The sequence below is a fragment of the Lagenorhynchus albirostris genome, chromosome 2 (genome assembly GCF_949774975.1).
Source record: "Lagenorhynchus albirostris chromosome 2, mLagAlb1.1, whole genome shotgun sequence".
In the NCBI taxonomy this organism is placed as follows: Eukaryota; Metazoa; Chordata; class Mammalia; order Artiodactyla; family Delphinidae; genus Lagenorhynchus; species Lagenorhynchus albirostris.
The window spans coordinates 16,364,312-16,381,081 of record NC_083096.1 but is presented as its reverse complement, the minus strand read 5'-3'; positions in this window follow the sequence as shown (position 1 = coordinate 16,381,081).

Sequence of the window (16,770 nt, the reverse complement as noted above, 5' to 3'; positions counted from 1 at the left end):
GATGGTGGTGGAGGTTAGAGGTGCGGGGACCATTAATTTTTATTGACTTTAGTTAATTGCAGTTAATTCGAATCTTTCAACGATTTTGGCCAACTGCACGTTGTGCCTGTCTGGGTCTGCAGTATCACTGACAGCAGAGATGTGGGTACCAGGCTAAGCAGGCATCCTTCCTCCAGAACCTTCACTGGCAGACACGAGCATGCATCATCCATCCCGGGTCTGAACAGCAAGTTCAGAAGCCATCTCATTATTTAAATTTCTGATCTGCAGTGTTGTATGAAATACCGTGAAGAACCCCGTGCTTTAGGATCTGTGGAATAGCCACACGTTTTCCAGCCTAAATCTAAAGCAATGGTGCTGATAATTTATATGAACGCATCTCCCCTTTCTCCATGTAGTTAAAGATAATGAAATAGAGAACCGCGCTCTCCGAGAATGTGACAGGCCAATTTACGATTCTAATTCTCCGTTTGGTCTTCTAAAATATACTATTTTAGCAGCTTTCTGCCTTTAACAGGTATTTCTTGAAAGCAACTCCTACTTGCATGACTGTTCCGTAAATGTTTGGCTTGAAAGAAAAGGAAATGTGTCCCTCAAACAAGTGTGTTTCTTTCAGGGCTACTTCTGTATGTGAATTTCTCCGTGGTGACTACCCAGTGTTTTCTGTTATCATCTTCTCAGCGTTCAATTCATTACCCCTGTTCATTATTCAATTTGTTGGGCTTTGAGCACCTGAATAATTGAAAGCTATGCAAGTATTATAAATTATAGTGTCCACGTTCATAATCCCCATTTTAGAGTTTATAGCTTCACTGTAAAAATTCACTGTGTTGGAACCTTACATACAAGGTCTTATACTGAAAACAAATTAATTTATAAATACATTTTTTTCTTCCCTAAACTCAATATTTAACAAATCTTACATTTTTCCAGTTACGATTTTTAGGGCTTTGACTGCCACGGCAAGCCCAATGAAAAAGAATGTTTTACATGTTCATTCATTCATTTTTGTAACAAATATTTACGGAGTGACTATACCTTTGACAGTGTGAGGCTGGGGCTAGGTCAGCCTATTCTCTTTGAGAAGAATGAGAGAGAAAGCAGGCTTTGCAGCCCTTTAAGTTATGGCCTCCACCTCCTGATGGCACTCAAAAATCTAAACAAACCAAAGAAAACCTAAACCAGATCCTCAGCAGCCGTTCCTCTGTAGTCTCTGCCCCTGGGTCCTTCCTGGTCCACCTCGGGCACTGAGGGCTGGAAGATTCTGTAGCCTGCTTGAGGCAGGTAGCCCAGTTCTTTGCTCTGCAAATAAATATGGGAATAAAGTTTTTCAATGAGAGTAAGAAGGAAAGAAGAGAAGATGGGTGAAGTTTAAGAGACTGATGACCCAGCTAGTAAGTGCCTGAGCTGGAAGGCAGGCTGCAGACTCAAGTCTTGTGGATGCAAATCTAGTGTGGTGGGTTTTGTTTGTTTGTTTTTTTGCGGTACGCGGGCCTCTCACTGTTGTGGCCTCTCCCGTTGCGGAGCACAGGCTCCGGACGCGCAGGCTCAGCGGCCATGGCTCACGGACCCAGCCGCTCTGCGGCATGTGGGATCTTCCCGGACCGGGGCACAAACCCGTATCCCCTGCATCGGCAGGCGGACTCTCAACCACTGCGCCACCAGGGAAGCCCTAGTGTGGTTTTTAATTTCATCAGCACTGCCTCTGCATCGCTAGATTGGTTGATTGATTGGCTTTACCATGATAAAAATAGCTTTACTGGGGTTTTTTTTCTCCATAATTATACCAGCAATCCCCACCCTTCTCTTTGTAAAAGCTGAAACAATGGATTAAGGTAGAAAGTTGAAGGTGAAAATCACCTGGAAACAAATTTGATTGGCATTAGTTCAACAAGTATTTCTGAAGCACATATTCTGTACCACTTGGGCCTTGGTCAATTGGGATAACTATTACAGATGTGGTTCCTGCCCTTAGTTAACATAAAATTGGTGAAAGATACAAAAAATAGGCAAGAAAGCAAATGAATGTATATTATTTTTCTGATGGCTAAGAGCAGAGAATCATGATGGCAAATCAACAGGGAAGGTACTACTTATGTCAAGCTATTAGAAATGATCTCTCCTGGGAAGTGGTATTGTAGAGTATGGCCTTCCAAACTGTATTCTATGGCTCTGTTTATGCATTTTTATTTTTGACAAAAACAAGATCATATATGCATATTGTTTTGCAGCTTGCCTTTTCAATATAACCGTGTTAATCTTCCATGTAAATAAGTATAGACTGAGTGTATTATATTGTATGAATTATATCATAATTTAAGAAAATCAATCCTCTATTGATGAATATTAATTTTTTTTTTGCTTTCATATGCATTGCAAGGATGGACTTCCTTTAAAATATCCCTTGGGGCGTATTTACCATTATTTCTTAACATAAATATATAGGAACAGAATTTCTGAGTCAGAGAGTATACACACTAAAAGTTTTGATACATGTTGTCAAAATACTATATGAAAACTTGTACCCATGTATACTCCCTGGAGCATCATGTTCAAATAGGAGACAGAAGAGAAGAATGATTTGAGAGGGCAGCTTTGGAGTTAGATTGCCTGGGTACAAGTCTCAGGTCCTGCACATGTGAACTGTGTCTGACTTTTGACAAGTTGTGACACCCACCCAATATCTCAGTTTTCTCATCTAGAGTGTGGGCATAATAACTTATGGGATTGTTGTGAAGATTAAATGAGATAACTCATGTTCATCATTTAACAAAGTACATGGCACATAATAAACGCTCAATAAAAATATGAGGTATTACCATTATTTACCCTGTGCACTTGTGAGCACTGGCTATTATCATTTTTATAAATTTTTAACATTTTAATTATAAAAATTATAATTATACCATGCTTATGGTAAAGAATGTCTCCAACCACAAGGAAGGATATTGACATAATCACTCCTCCTCCAACTGCTATTCCACGTCCCAGAGATAACCACTTAAAACTTTTTAAATTGCCACTATGACTGAGTTAAATGCCTACATCTGACAGTCACAAATGTCGATTTTAGACAAAATCTCCAGATAGACCACTATAAAAGAAGAGGATTTCACTCCTCTCCTATGTCTACCTGACTTTTGTCAGTTTATTTTCCAGTTCTTCGATTTCCCAGTTCATCTAAAAATAGTATTTCAAATGGAGTGCAACATTTACACGTCTGTATTCATATTTGCCTCCATAAAATCCACTAAGTTAGATAAACCTGTTACTGCAGTGGAGCATCTAGCAATTGTAGTCTATAGTCTATAGTCTGGTTTGGTGGGACAGTCCTGGTTTACATTTTTTGTTCCAGTATAGTTTTTAATAGTGCCCTTGTTTGCTTTTATTTTTTATTTTTTTCAAAGAAGCCAAGTTTATTTATTTATTTTTTTAACATCTTTATTGGGGTATAATTGCTTTACAATGGTGTGTTAGTTTCTGCTTTATAACAAAGTGAATCAGTTATACATATACATATGTTCCCATATCTCTTCCCTCTTGCGTCTCCCTCCCTCCCACCCTCCCTATCCCACCCCTCCAGGCTGTCACAAAGCACCGAGCCAATATCCCTGTGCCATGCGGCTGCTTCCCACTAGCTATCTACCTTACTACGTTTGTTAGTGTGTATATGTCCATGACTCTCTCTCGCCCCGTCACAGCTCACCCTTCCCCCTCCCCATAACCTCAAGTCCGTTCTCTAGGAGGTCTGCGTCTTTATTCCTGCCTTACCCCTAGGTTCTTCATGACATTTTTTTTTCTTAAATTCCATATATATGTGTTAGCATACGGTATTTGTCTTTTTCTTTCTGACTTACTTCACTCTGTATGACAGACTCTAGGTCTATCCACCTCATTACAAATAGCTCAATTTCGTTTCTTTTTATGGCTGAGTAATATTCCATTGTATATATGTGCCACATCTTCTTTATCCATTCATCCGATGATGGGCACTTAGGTTGTTTCCATCTCCGGGCTATTGTAAATAGAGCTGCAATGAACATTTTGGTACATGACTCTTTTTGAATTTCGGTTTTCTCAGGGTATATGCCCAGTAGTGGGATTGCTGGGTCATATGGTAGTTCTATTTGTAGTTTTTTAAGGAACCTCCATACTGTTCTCCATAGTGGCTGAACCAATTCACATTCCCACCAGCAGTGCAAGAGGATTCCCTTTTCTCCACACCCTCTCCAGCATTTATTGTTTCTAGATTTTTTGATGATGGCCATTCTGACTGGTGTGAGATGGTATCTCATTGTAGTTTTGATTTGCATTTCTCTAATGCTTAATGATGTTGAGCATTCTTTCATGTGTTTGTTGGCAGTCTGTATATCTTCTTTGGAGAAATGTCTATTTAGGTCTTCTGCCCATTTTTGGATTGGGTTGTTTGTTTTTTTGTTATTGAGCTGCATGAGCTGCTTGTAAATTTTGGAGATTAATCCTTTGTCGGTTGCTTCATTTGCAAATATTTTCTCCCATTCTGAGGGTTGTCTTTTGGTCTTGTTTATGGTTTCCTTTGCTGTGCAAAAGCTTTGAAGTTTCATTAGGTCCCATTTCTTTATTTTTGTTTTTATTTCCATTACTCTAGGAGGTGGGTCAGAAAGAATCTTGCTGTGATTTATGTCATAGAGTGTTCTGCCTATGTTTCCCTCTAAGAGTTTGATAGTTTCTGGCCTTACATTTAGGTCTTTAATCCATTTTGAGCTTATTTTTGTGTATGGTGTTAGAGAGTGATCTAATCTCATACTTTTACATGTACCTGTCCAGTTTTCCCAGCACCACTTATTGAAGAGGCTGTCCTTTCTCCACTGTACATTCCTGCCACCTTTATCAAAGATAAGGTGTCCATATGTGCATGGGTTTATCTCTGGGCTTTCTATCCTGTTCCATTGATCTATCTTTCTGTTTTTGTGCCAGTACCATACCGTCTTGATAACTGTAGCTTTGTAGTATAGTCTGAAGTCAGGGAGCCTGATTCCTCCAGTTCCTTTTTTTGTTCTCAAGATTGCTTTGGCTATTCGGGGTCTTTTGTGTTTCCATACAAATTGCGAAATTTTTTGTTCTAGTTCTGTGAAAAATGCCAGTGGTAGTTTGATAGGGATTGCATTGAATCTATAGATTGCTTTCGGTAGTAGAGTCATTTTCACAATGTTGATTCTTCCAATCCAAGAACATGGTATATGTCTCCATCTATTTGTATCATCTTTAATTTCTTTCATCAGTGTCTTATAATTTTCTGCATACAGGTCTTTTGTCTCCTTAGGTAGGTTTATTCCTAGATATTTTATTCTTTTCGTTGCAATGGTAAATGGGAGTGTTTTCTTGATTTCACTTTCAGATTTTTCATCATTAGTATATAGGAATGCCAGAGATTTCTGTGCATTAATTTTGTATCCTGCCACTTTACCAAATTCATTGATTAGCTCTAGTAGTTTTCTGGTAGCATCTTTAGGATTCTCTATGTATAGGATCATGTCATCTGCAAACAGTGACAGCTTTACTTCTTCTTTTCCGATTTGGATTCCTTTTATTTCCTTCTCTTCTCTGATTGCTGTGGCTAAAACTTCCAAAACTATGTTGAATAAGAGTGGTGAGAGTGGGCACCCTTGTCTTGTTCCTGATCTTAGTGGAAATGCTTTCAGTTTTTCACCATTGAGGATGATGTTTGCTGTGGGCTTGTCGTATATGGCCTTTATTATGTTGAGGAAAGTTCCCTCTATGCCTACTTTCTGCAGGGTTTTTATCATAAATGGGTGTTGAATTTTGTCAAAAGCTTTCTCTGCATCTATTGAGATGATCATATGGTTTTTCTCCTTCAGTTTGTTAATATGGTTTATCACATTGATAGATTTGCGTATATTGAAGAATCCTTGCATTCCTGGAATAAACCCCACTTGGTCATGGTGTATGATCCTTTTAATGTGCTGTTGGATTCTGTTTGCTAGCATTTTGTTGAGGATTTTTGCATCTATGTTCATCAGTGATATTGGTCTGTAGTTTTCTTTCTTTGTGACATCCTTGCCTGGTTTTGGTATCAAGGTGATGGTGGCCTCGTAGAAGGAGTTTGGGAGTGTTCCTCCCTCTGCTATATTTTGGAAGAGTTTGAGAAGGATAGGTGTTAGCTCTTCTCTAAATGTTTGATAGAATTCGCCTGTGAAGCCATCTGGTCCTGGGCTTTCATTTGTTGGAAGATTTTTAATCACAGTTTCAATTTCAGTGCTTGTGATTGGTCTGTTCATATTTTCTATTTCTTCCTGATTCAGTCTTGGCAGGTTGTGCATTTCTAAGAATTTGTCCATTTCTTCCAGATTGTCCATTTTATTGGCATAGAGTTGCTTGTAGTAATCTCTCATGATCTATTTCTGCAGTGTCAGTTGTTACCTCTCCTTTTTCATTTCTAATTCTATTGATTTGAGTCTTCTCCCTTTTTTTCTTGATGAGTCTGGCTAGTGGTTTATCTATTTTGTTTATCTTCTCAAAGAACCAGCTTTTAGTTTTATTGATCTTTGCTATTGTTTCCTTCATTTCTTTTTCATTTATTTCTGATCTGATTTTTATGATTTCTTTCCTTCTGCTAGCTTTGGGGTTTTTTTGTTCTTCTTTCTCTAATTGCTTGAGGTGCAAGGTTAGGTTGTTTATTCTAGATGTTTCCTACTTCTTAAGGTGTGCTTGTATTGCTATAAACTTCCCCCTTAGAACTGCTTTTGCTGCATCCCACAGGTTTTGGGTCGTTGTGTCTCCATTGTCATTTGTTTCTAGGTATTTTTTGATTTCCTCTTTGATTTCTTCAGTGATCACTTCATTATTAAGTAGTGTATTGTTTAACCTCCATGTGTTTGTATTTTTTACAGATCTTTTCCTGTAATTGATATCTAGTCTCATGGCGTTGTGGTCAGAAAAGATACTTGATACAATTTCAATTTTCTTAAATTTACCAAGGCTTGATTTGTGACCCAAGATATGATCTATCCTGGAGAATATTCCATGAGCACTTGAGAAAAATGTGTATTCTGTTGTTTTTGGATGGAGTGTCCTATAAATATCAATTAAGTCCATCTTGTTTAATGTATCATTTAAAGCTTGTGTTTCCTTATTTATTTTCATTTTGGATGATCTGTCCATGGGTGAAAGTGGGGTGTTTAAGTCCCCTACTATGAATGTGTTACTGTCAATTTCCCCTTTTATGGCTGTTAGTATTTGCCTTATGTATTGAGGTGCTCCTATGTTGGGTGCATAAATATTTACAATTGTTATATCTTCTTCTTGGATCGATCCCTTGACCGTGTTTGCTTTTAAAACCATGTTACTTGGATGATAACTTAGGTGTTCGCCCAATTTATAGTAAGAATTTGAGGAGCCTTTTGAGCTTGCTGGCAGAAGGAGGTGTCTGATGGCTTCCTGGCCACTGTGTCATCATATTTTACTGAGTGGCTAAAGAGAGTATGTTGCCTTTGCTTTTTAAAGTTTCATATCTATTCTTGTGGGCTCTGGTCCCTTTGCCATGTTTGATTTAAATGGTGCCCCTCATGTCAACATATCATTTCTATTCAGGGCACTGTTTTCCTTAACAATTTTGAGATGGCAAAGAGAAAAAGAATCTAATTAGGATATTTATCCCACGGTAGATTAACTACTACCTTGTTAATGTTATTTTCTTATTCCTTTAAAAACTATTTCAGATTTACAGAAAGGTGAAGAGAATGATAACAATTAAAAAATCTCATGTTCTCAACATCCAGCTTAAAAAGTAAAACATTACCAATACATTTGGCTTCCCCAGTGTTCCGTGTTCCTGTGTACTCTTCTTGACTGCAATATCCTTTTCTTACCCCAAGACAACCACTCCACTGAACGTAATGTTTCTCATTTCCATGCATTTAAAAACATAATTTCAATGGGTAGTGTATAATATAATAGACAATATTGCTTTCATGCTTTAAAACTTTATATAAATGATGTACAATTTAGTTTTTTTTTTTTTTCCCTCAACATCCTATTTGGGAGTCTCCTTGGTAACCTGTATAGGGATAGTTGATACTTTTTCACTAGTCTACAATATTGCCTCCTATGAATATACCACTACTTACCCATTCTGCTTTCCTTTGTTCTTACAAACTGTGTTCTGCAGTTTGTCATTGAATATTCTTGACCAAAAGTGTAAAAAACAGATTGCCATCCAAGTGGTTGTAACCATTCATATTCCCACCAGCAGTGAAGAAAAGATTTAAGACCATTGGTAAAACTATTTATCTAACTCAGGAAATCGGGCAACCAACTAAATATTATACATCTATTGTAAATAAGGTGCTTGTCCTAGACGTTGAAGATAGATACAAAGATATACAAGAGAGTCTGAGTAGAATATATATGCACAGTGAAATTCTTTGCAGACAAATGCCTACTACATGCCATGTACCGCCCTAGGCAGTAGGAATACCAAAGTGATCAGGAAGGTAAGATTTGGTCAGAAAGGTAAGAACAGAGGTGGAGAGGAATCAGACAACATCTCAGGGAGAAATGCTGCGAGTGACCTGGATATCCCCTTTATTCTCCTTCCTTCTGAACCTTCTGTACAGTGGCGGTTATATACCACATTGCTGAATTTTCCAATTTGCTAAGGAAGACAACTCAGAAATGAAAATATTTCATAAATGTTAATAGACGGCTTGATGATGCAAAGATTTTATTATTGCTGGTAAATTCCAATACCTGAGGCAAAATATATACTTAGGTAAATAGGCTTTTCACAATTCTAAACACACTTGAGAAAATTACAGCTTTCTGTGTATAGACTTTGGTTTGCTCAAGAACAAGAATTGTTATAAGAAGATATAAAAGCTACTTATTTTTTATGGGACTTCTGCATAAATCTTATATCTCTAACATGATCTAGTGACATAAATTTTAGCAGCTTGTTTCTGTTTCATCTGCTGTGGAACCAGCGCTGTCCTACAGCAATATCCAGGGGTGGAATTGAGCTATTTGCTGGTGTCATAAATAAGTAAGGATGTCATGGCTGTTTTCATTTGACTGAGCAGTAATGGAGTTAATTATACTATCTGTCTTTGTTTTTGATCTGTGTTTCCAAAGTCATCTAAGCTTTGGGGAGTTCTCCTATTTTAACTCTTCCCTTTTCTGATTGGATTTCATAGGCTTTGGAATTTCACAGCTATCGATTACTACTCCCTTTTAATTTCCACTTTTCATTCACAACTGTGCAGATTGTGTTTCATATGGACTCTTCTTCAAAGAAATAAGAGAACTGGCATTATTTTGTACTTGATATGTAACTTTTAATTTGAGCATTTTATACAAGTTATCTCTGGAGAAGGACGGATTTTCGCCTAATTTTGTAGTTAAGACAGACTCAAGAGAAATAAGTAACTTCTGAAGTGTGAACTAGCAAGCCAGCGAGATAGGAATGGATTTAGAATTTTCTTGAGTATTTTTGCTGAGATTAGGAATCATTGTTGAAATGAAAAAGGATTTCTATGAGTTTTTCTGCCAGGCTATTACTTATCAAGTTGAGAGAGACAAAGTAGATAAATACACACATACATACAAATATGTAAATAGTTGGAGACCTCAGATTAATTTTTCATCTTTATTGATATTATTTATCTTAACTACATAATCTGAAATACTTGAATTACTTAATCACTGTAGATACTTTAGCTTTAATTAATTATCCTTTTAATTTTTTTTTTATTTATATATTCTCTCATTTAATTGGCAACTAAGCTCCCAAAGAAGAAAACTGAGGGGAAAATTATATTCACATTTTATTCAATACATATAACAATACATATTAAAATATTTAAAAATAAGGAGATTTTTAATTTTTTGCTTTTATAAATTGCTGGACAGTTTAGATATCAGATACATAGGAAAGCAGCACATGCTATTCTCAAATATATACATACACGCATGTATACATACATAATATACATTGAAATAATAAAATGACTTTCTAATTTTTTGGTTTAATTTTATTTAAACTGTGATCTTGCTTTTTAATAGATCTAACTCTTCTTTGATAATGTTCCCTTGGTAATGAACAGCTTCATACAATAGCTTTCTGATCCATCTTATAAGTTTGAATTTGTTTTCCAAATGATTTAAACAATCTCTAGCTGCTTATTTTTATTTAAATTAAAAGTAAAGAAATCCTGACATAAAATTATTTTATCTTGTCTTTTGTCTCCTGCACAAATGACTTTTACTATTAATCATGGTATTTCTATGATTGCCATCATTTTTTTTTTTCTTTTTTGGCCACGGGGCATACAGGATCTTAGTTCAATCCCTGACCAGAGATCAAACCCGTGCCTCCTGCAATGGAAGCATGCAGTCTTAACCACTGGACCACCAGGGAGGTCCCTTACCATCATTTTTATGAAGAACTTATGAGTCAGTTATTTTTAACATGAAAAGAAGTAGGTTAAATGCCAGAGAAATACACTAAAAATGGTGCTGAGAGTCATGGAGGGATTTTGTTGAAATGCAGGTGAGAAGTTGAGTAGGAATCAACTATGAGGCATAAAAAGATGTTTTAAATTTTGGCCTGAGATTTTCCATAAGGAATTCATATAATTCTTCTTCTTGGCAGGAGTGTGGAGAGTTTGGGATAGGATTAGTTGTCAAGGATTTTCTACAGACCTGCAGAGGGTAAATTTTCTATCTCTGGGTATTGAGGTATGACCCCAACAGTATTCTTTTATCTTTTAGGGTTTGGGTAGGAATTTTTATTGGTGACTGTTAAGTTAACCCTGACCTCATCACACCTACCCAAGTACTGCTATGGCAAAATCACTTCGCAAACTGATAGGCAAGTAACTTGGGAGAGATTCAAAGAAAACCTTCTGATATTAAAAAAAGAAAAAGGTGGGAGGGCAGGTGAAATCTGCATTTTGTGCTGATTGAATGTCTTGATTTTAACGCAATCACAATTAAATTGGACTTGCTGTTCAAAAGTAAAGAAAAAATATTCCACTGACCCTGACACCTCCAAAAGAGTAGAATTGAAAAGAAAAAACAAAGCAACACACTCAGGCCCTTTAGTGGCTGCTAAGTTTCAGTCTCAGCTTTCTCTGTGCCCTAATGTGGAGAAGAGGTGTGTGTCTCTTGTCTTTAACAATCGTGGGATTCAACATAAGTCGCTGTGAAGTTTGACACATCTTTGGAATGTAGGAAAAAAATGTACAAACTAGAATCCCAGCTTGTTAATTTTCTGAGTTGTTTAGGAAGTAACTTACAAGGGAAATAGATTTTCTTCATGGGTTTTATGAATGCTACCAAAATTCCATACTTAAAAGTGAGTGTAACTGAGCAACATGCTCTTCCTAAGGAAGGTCAAATGTTCTTCCCTTTGAAATCTTTCAGGCTCCCAAACCAGTTTGCATATTGAGTTTCCCAGAACTCTTTTCAACTACCTGGAGCGGTTGAGCATGAAGAACACCATTCTCAATGTCTTTAGCTACAAATTGGTAAGCAAATAGGTTCCAGAGGCCTGGTGAGGAGGGGCACTCCCCTTCCATCCAGTCTGTTTATTACTGAGGAAGTTCTGATCAAGTTTATGGTGTTAAAGACTCCAACATATCAACTCTATTGAAGAGCAGGACAAGCCATTGTAAATATGAACCATCAAAGCATTAGCCATTTCAATGAAATGAAGCAAATCAATTGTTTTTTAGAAAGGTGCCTTTCTAAAAAAGGCACCTTCCTCTCTCAGGTTCTGAGTTGCTGTGTCAAGTTCACATTAAAACAACTTGTGCTAATGGGATTTTAGCTCAGGATCTTGGAAGGTCAGTGACTTGGCCAATAAACCATGATTTCCTGAATCTGTAGCAAAACAATCACCTCACTGCTTTAAAACCATTGAAAACAATTCAGGGACATATTAGCATTAGGACAAAAATGAAATAGCTAAAATAATTGCAGTTACTTGGGTTGTGAATTTGCTTCTATCAATCAGCTGCCTTTTATTTAATATAAATAATTGTTTTTTTCCCCTAAATGTGTTACACTTTATTAAAATTGGTATATGTATCAGATGCATGTAGACAAAGAGGTATTATCTTTTGAAATCAAAACATCTTTGGTTAATCTCTTGGAATTCTGTGTTCTGGAAAATAATTTCAGCTGCAAACAGGATGCTGAAAGTAATTTTTGTATAAACCAGTAAGGTAGTCATTACTGTATCATAGTCTGATTATTTCTTTTAACACATTAATTGAGCGCCTTGTATGCAGCAAACACTGAACTACATATTCTCACATGCTCTCTTGTTGACTGTGAATATCATCAGCCTTTGTACACTGTGGGCTTCTAATGATCAGGGATCTTGTTTCATAAATCTTTGCTTATCCTTAGGACCTAGCAACGTGCCTGGGATATGGTCCTCAAAATCTTTCTGTTAGATAGACATAAATATACGTACTTAGCTTTAAAAAAATTAACTTCTGGCTGAGAATTTGAATTCAAAATATTTAACCCTTTGGAGAAAGCAAAAACAGTTACATTATGGAATTTTTTCCCATGTGATCATACCAAAATTCTGTAGTGTTTTAGAAGTATATGCTATGTTTAAATTGAGAATGGACTGAAATGAAGGGAGCATGTTTTGCCAAAACATTCTATTTGTACTTAAAAAGTTATTCAGTATTAAAAATTAACCAGCATTTAGGTAGAAGGTTGGGATATTTATTTGAAGTGAGCTATATATTAACTAAAACTAGATCACGAGAAACAGAACACTTTACCCATAGTCGAAGAATTCATTCTCTTTAAATTGGTTAGATATTCGTTTGTGTACAATTTACCAATAAAGATAGGTATGTAGGTAAGTAGGTAGATAGATGTATAGACAGATAGATGCATACGTACATACACAGACAAATAGAATTTTTTTTTCATTAGGAGCCAAACACTAGGCTAGCTACTGCAAAGCATAGGCTAGAATTTGAAGAAGACAAACTTTCTGCCACCAGTGCATTCACAATCTTCTTTATTTGGAAATGGACAGTAAACATAATTTTTTTTTTAATTTATCGGCTGCACCACGTGGCATGTGGGATGTGGGATCTTAGTTCCCTGACCAGGGATGGAACCTGCACCCCCTGCATTGGAAGTGCAGAGTCTTAACCACTAGACCACTAGGGAAGTCCCTGTAAACATAATTTTAATACAAGTCAAGTAGATGACTTGCGCTTTTTTTTCTTTCCTCTTTTTTTTTTTTTTTTTTTTTTTTTTACAGTCCCGGTCTTTTATTTTCTTTACAGCCGTCATGCTATGAATTCATAGGGAATGGGCTCCATCCAACAGTTCAGGCTCCTTTCCATTGGTTCTCACGAAGTGTGCTTCTCTGGGTGGAGCAGGCTGGAGCTTCAGCTGAACCCAAGTACCTTTCTCTTCGGCTTCCTTCTTTTTCTGATCATTTTCCTTCACACGTTTCGGGAATCTGTCTCAGCTCTTAGAGTGTTTAATATGCTCAATCTGCACATTAGTCTTGGCAAGAATTTTGCCAGTATGTTTGTGGTGAAATGGTGGTAAAGATGGGAAGCAGAAGAAGTGGAGGGATTTGAGAAGGTAGTTATGAAAGAAAGAGGTTCAAGAAGGATTTCCAGATTTCTGAGATGGGCAATTAAGAGGACATGGAGGGCTTCTCTGGTGGCGCAGTGGTTGAGAGTCTGCCTGCCGATGCAGGGGACATGGGTTCGTGCCCCAGTCCGGGAAGATCCCACATGCCGCGGAGCGGCTGGGCCCGTGAGCCATGGCCGCTGAGCCTGCGCGTCCGGAGCCTGTGCTCCGCAGTGGGAGAGGCCACAACAGTGAGAGGCCCGCGTACCACAAAAAAAAAAAAAAAAAAAAAAAAGAGGGGATGGAGTTGTAGTCCACAGATATAGTAACAAAAAGAAAGAACTTTTTTAGTAGGGAGGAAAGTAGTACAAAAGTTGTGGTAGAAAAAAAGAATGGATTAATTTAATTTTGGATCTTTGACTTTAAAAAGTCTCTGAGACATTCAAGTAAAAATATTCAGTAGTTAGTAGATTAAAATCAAAATTTGGAATAGAGAGGGAGATTGGAAGTCACCTGGCATTCTCTAAATCCTGACTCTACTACTTCAGCTCCAGAATGTTTTGTGAAACTTAAGTCATCCAGGAAGTCTGTATTTTTTTAAATTGTTTTCCCCCAAATCTTTATCTATTTAGTGTCTATGTTTTAGAAAACATCTTTCTTAGTGTAGATTGATCTGCAATTTTTTAAGATATTGCTTTATTAAAAAAAATTATAGTGGCTCAGAGCAGGAAATGTAATCAGCAACTTCTGAGTTGGTATTCTAGCTTTGCTACTTCCTAGCCGTGTGATCACGGGCAACCCATTTCACCTCTCTGAATCTTTCCTTACCTGTAAAGTGAAGATATCATTGCTGAATGAAAGCACTGTCATGAGGATTAGATGATATATAAAAAGGCTGGCAGAAGAGGTGATGTTGCAATAACTTAAAAATGGCTATATTAATGTTAATAGGATAAATATTGTTGACTGGTAGTACATAGTAGACGGTATAATTGGCCCTTCTACTAAATTTCTCTCGTTTATTGCTCACAAAAACCCTGGGAGGTAAATATTATAATTCCCATTTTATAGAAAGATAAAAACTCAGAGGTCAATAGTCAAAAAGCTGCAGAGTCAAGATTTGAAGCCAGATTTTTAAAATCTTATTTCTGGCATTTTACTTGCTCCCTTAGTGCTTCAGAGATTATGGATTAAAAATTCTTGTCTGTTTCCCAAGAGCCTTCAGTTTTGTACCATATAGAAGGATGCTCTGTAAGTACAGATGAGCAGATTCAGGACAAGGCAGAATATTTATTCAGCTCTATTATGTGCCAGACACTGTAGCATGTAGTGAGAATACAAATAGTTCTTGCTTTGCTATTGATATCTTGGCACAACAAGCATTTTTACAGATAACTATAATGCAGTATGTGGTCTGTGCTCAACTAGAGGTGGGCGGCGAAGGGAAACAGCACAACGAGGAGGGAACAATTTAGTTTTGTCGTAAGTTTGGGATGAGAGTGAGATAAAGTCCCCCCAGAATCCTCAGAGAAGGTGAAATCTGAACTGAGCCTATTTTGGAGAAGTTTATGCAATATAAAAATAATTCTTGATCTGTGTCTCTATTAAATTTGGAAGGCCATAGTTGACATGAGACATCTCCTCTTTCTCACAGTTTCTTATCCGACACTAGAAATAACACTATATCTGAGAGCTTATAGTAATTGGTGAATTGTATTTTAGTGGTATTACTACAATTGTATGTTAGTAATTGTATTTTAGAAAAATGATCTGACCACTTTAGAAGACCTAGATTTTTATAAATTCTGATTTAGTAAGTACAAAATATATACATGTTTTTAAATATTTTATTTGTTTATTTATTTTGGCCGTGTTGCGCAGTATGTGGGATCTTAGCTCCTTACCAGGGATAGATCCCGCACCCCCTGCAGTGCAAGCGTGGAGTCTTAACCACTGGACTGCCAGGGAAGTCCTAATAAGTACAAGATATTTTGAAAAATTAAATAACTACCCTGATGGCCTGAACTCAAATTCCAGAACTGTTTCTGGAATACTTCAGATACATCATCTTAGGAGGTTACTTTACTTTTCTGTTGTTCAGTTTTCTTATTCGTAAAATAAGGTTGTTGGAAGAATCAAGTATTAGGAACAGATGGCGTAATAGTAAAAGCTTGGGCTCCCAAGTAAATTGGCCTGAGTTTGAGTCCTAAACATATTGTATGCTAGCTGTGTGACTTTAAGCAACTTACCTAACTTCTCTGTGCTTCAGTTTCCTCATTTGTAAAATGAGGATAATGATAACCTCCTTCAATTGTGCTAGTACAATTTACTGAGTAGTTTGCCATTTCCTAATTTGAAATACCATCTTTATTATATATTAAATTCTTACATAAGGTAGATAAATAGGGGGTTTTCTAATGCATTCATTGTTCAGTCTCTATAACATCCAACTAGTATATTTTGTTAATTGCTTTAGCTTTATAAGACATAATCTTGAATACATAAAAATCATTTCTCCCCCCCATCATTCTCTACCTCTATACACACACACACACACACACATACACGCACACATGAGCATGCACACACAGAGGTTTTGCTAGCTCATTCTTCCTCATGGTAAACTTAAATTCATTTTGTAAAGACGCAAAATAAAATCCTGTTGAAGTTTATAGAAATTGTATCAACCCACAAATTAATTCAAGAAATACTATTAGATCTCACTAGCTAGAAATAAGTCAATTATTTTCTAATCTTCTTTCATATCCCATAGGAAATTTTTGTGCTTTTCTTCACAAAAGCTTGTATCTTGCTTGTATTAATTTCTGATTCTTTCATATATATTTGTTGTTAACGTGAATGGAAGAATAATTTTTCCATTGTTTTTCTGATTAGTGCTCTTCTCTGGGAATGTTACTGATTTTGATATTTATTTTGCAACTAGTCAACTTTCTGAGTTATCTTGTTATATCTAATAGTCTTTTAGTGGAGCTTATCTGATGATCAACTGGGTTTTTCATTACACCTTCTTAAAAAAAGATCTGAAATTATGTTTTATCATAGATTGTTGCCTTAAATGTTGTTAAATTCCTCTGATTTATATAGGTTTAAAAAATAAAGGCAAAGAAATATCTTACTCTAAAAAGCTTCAGG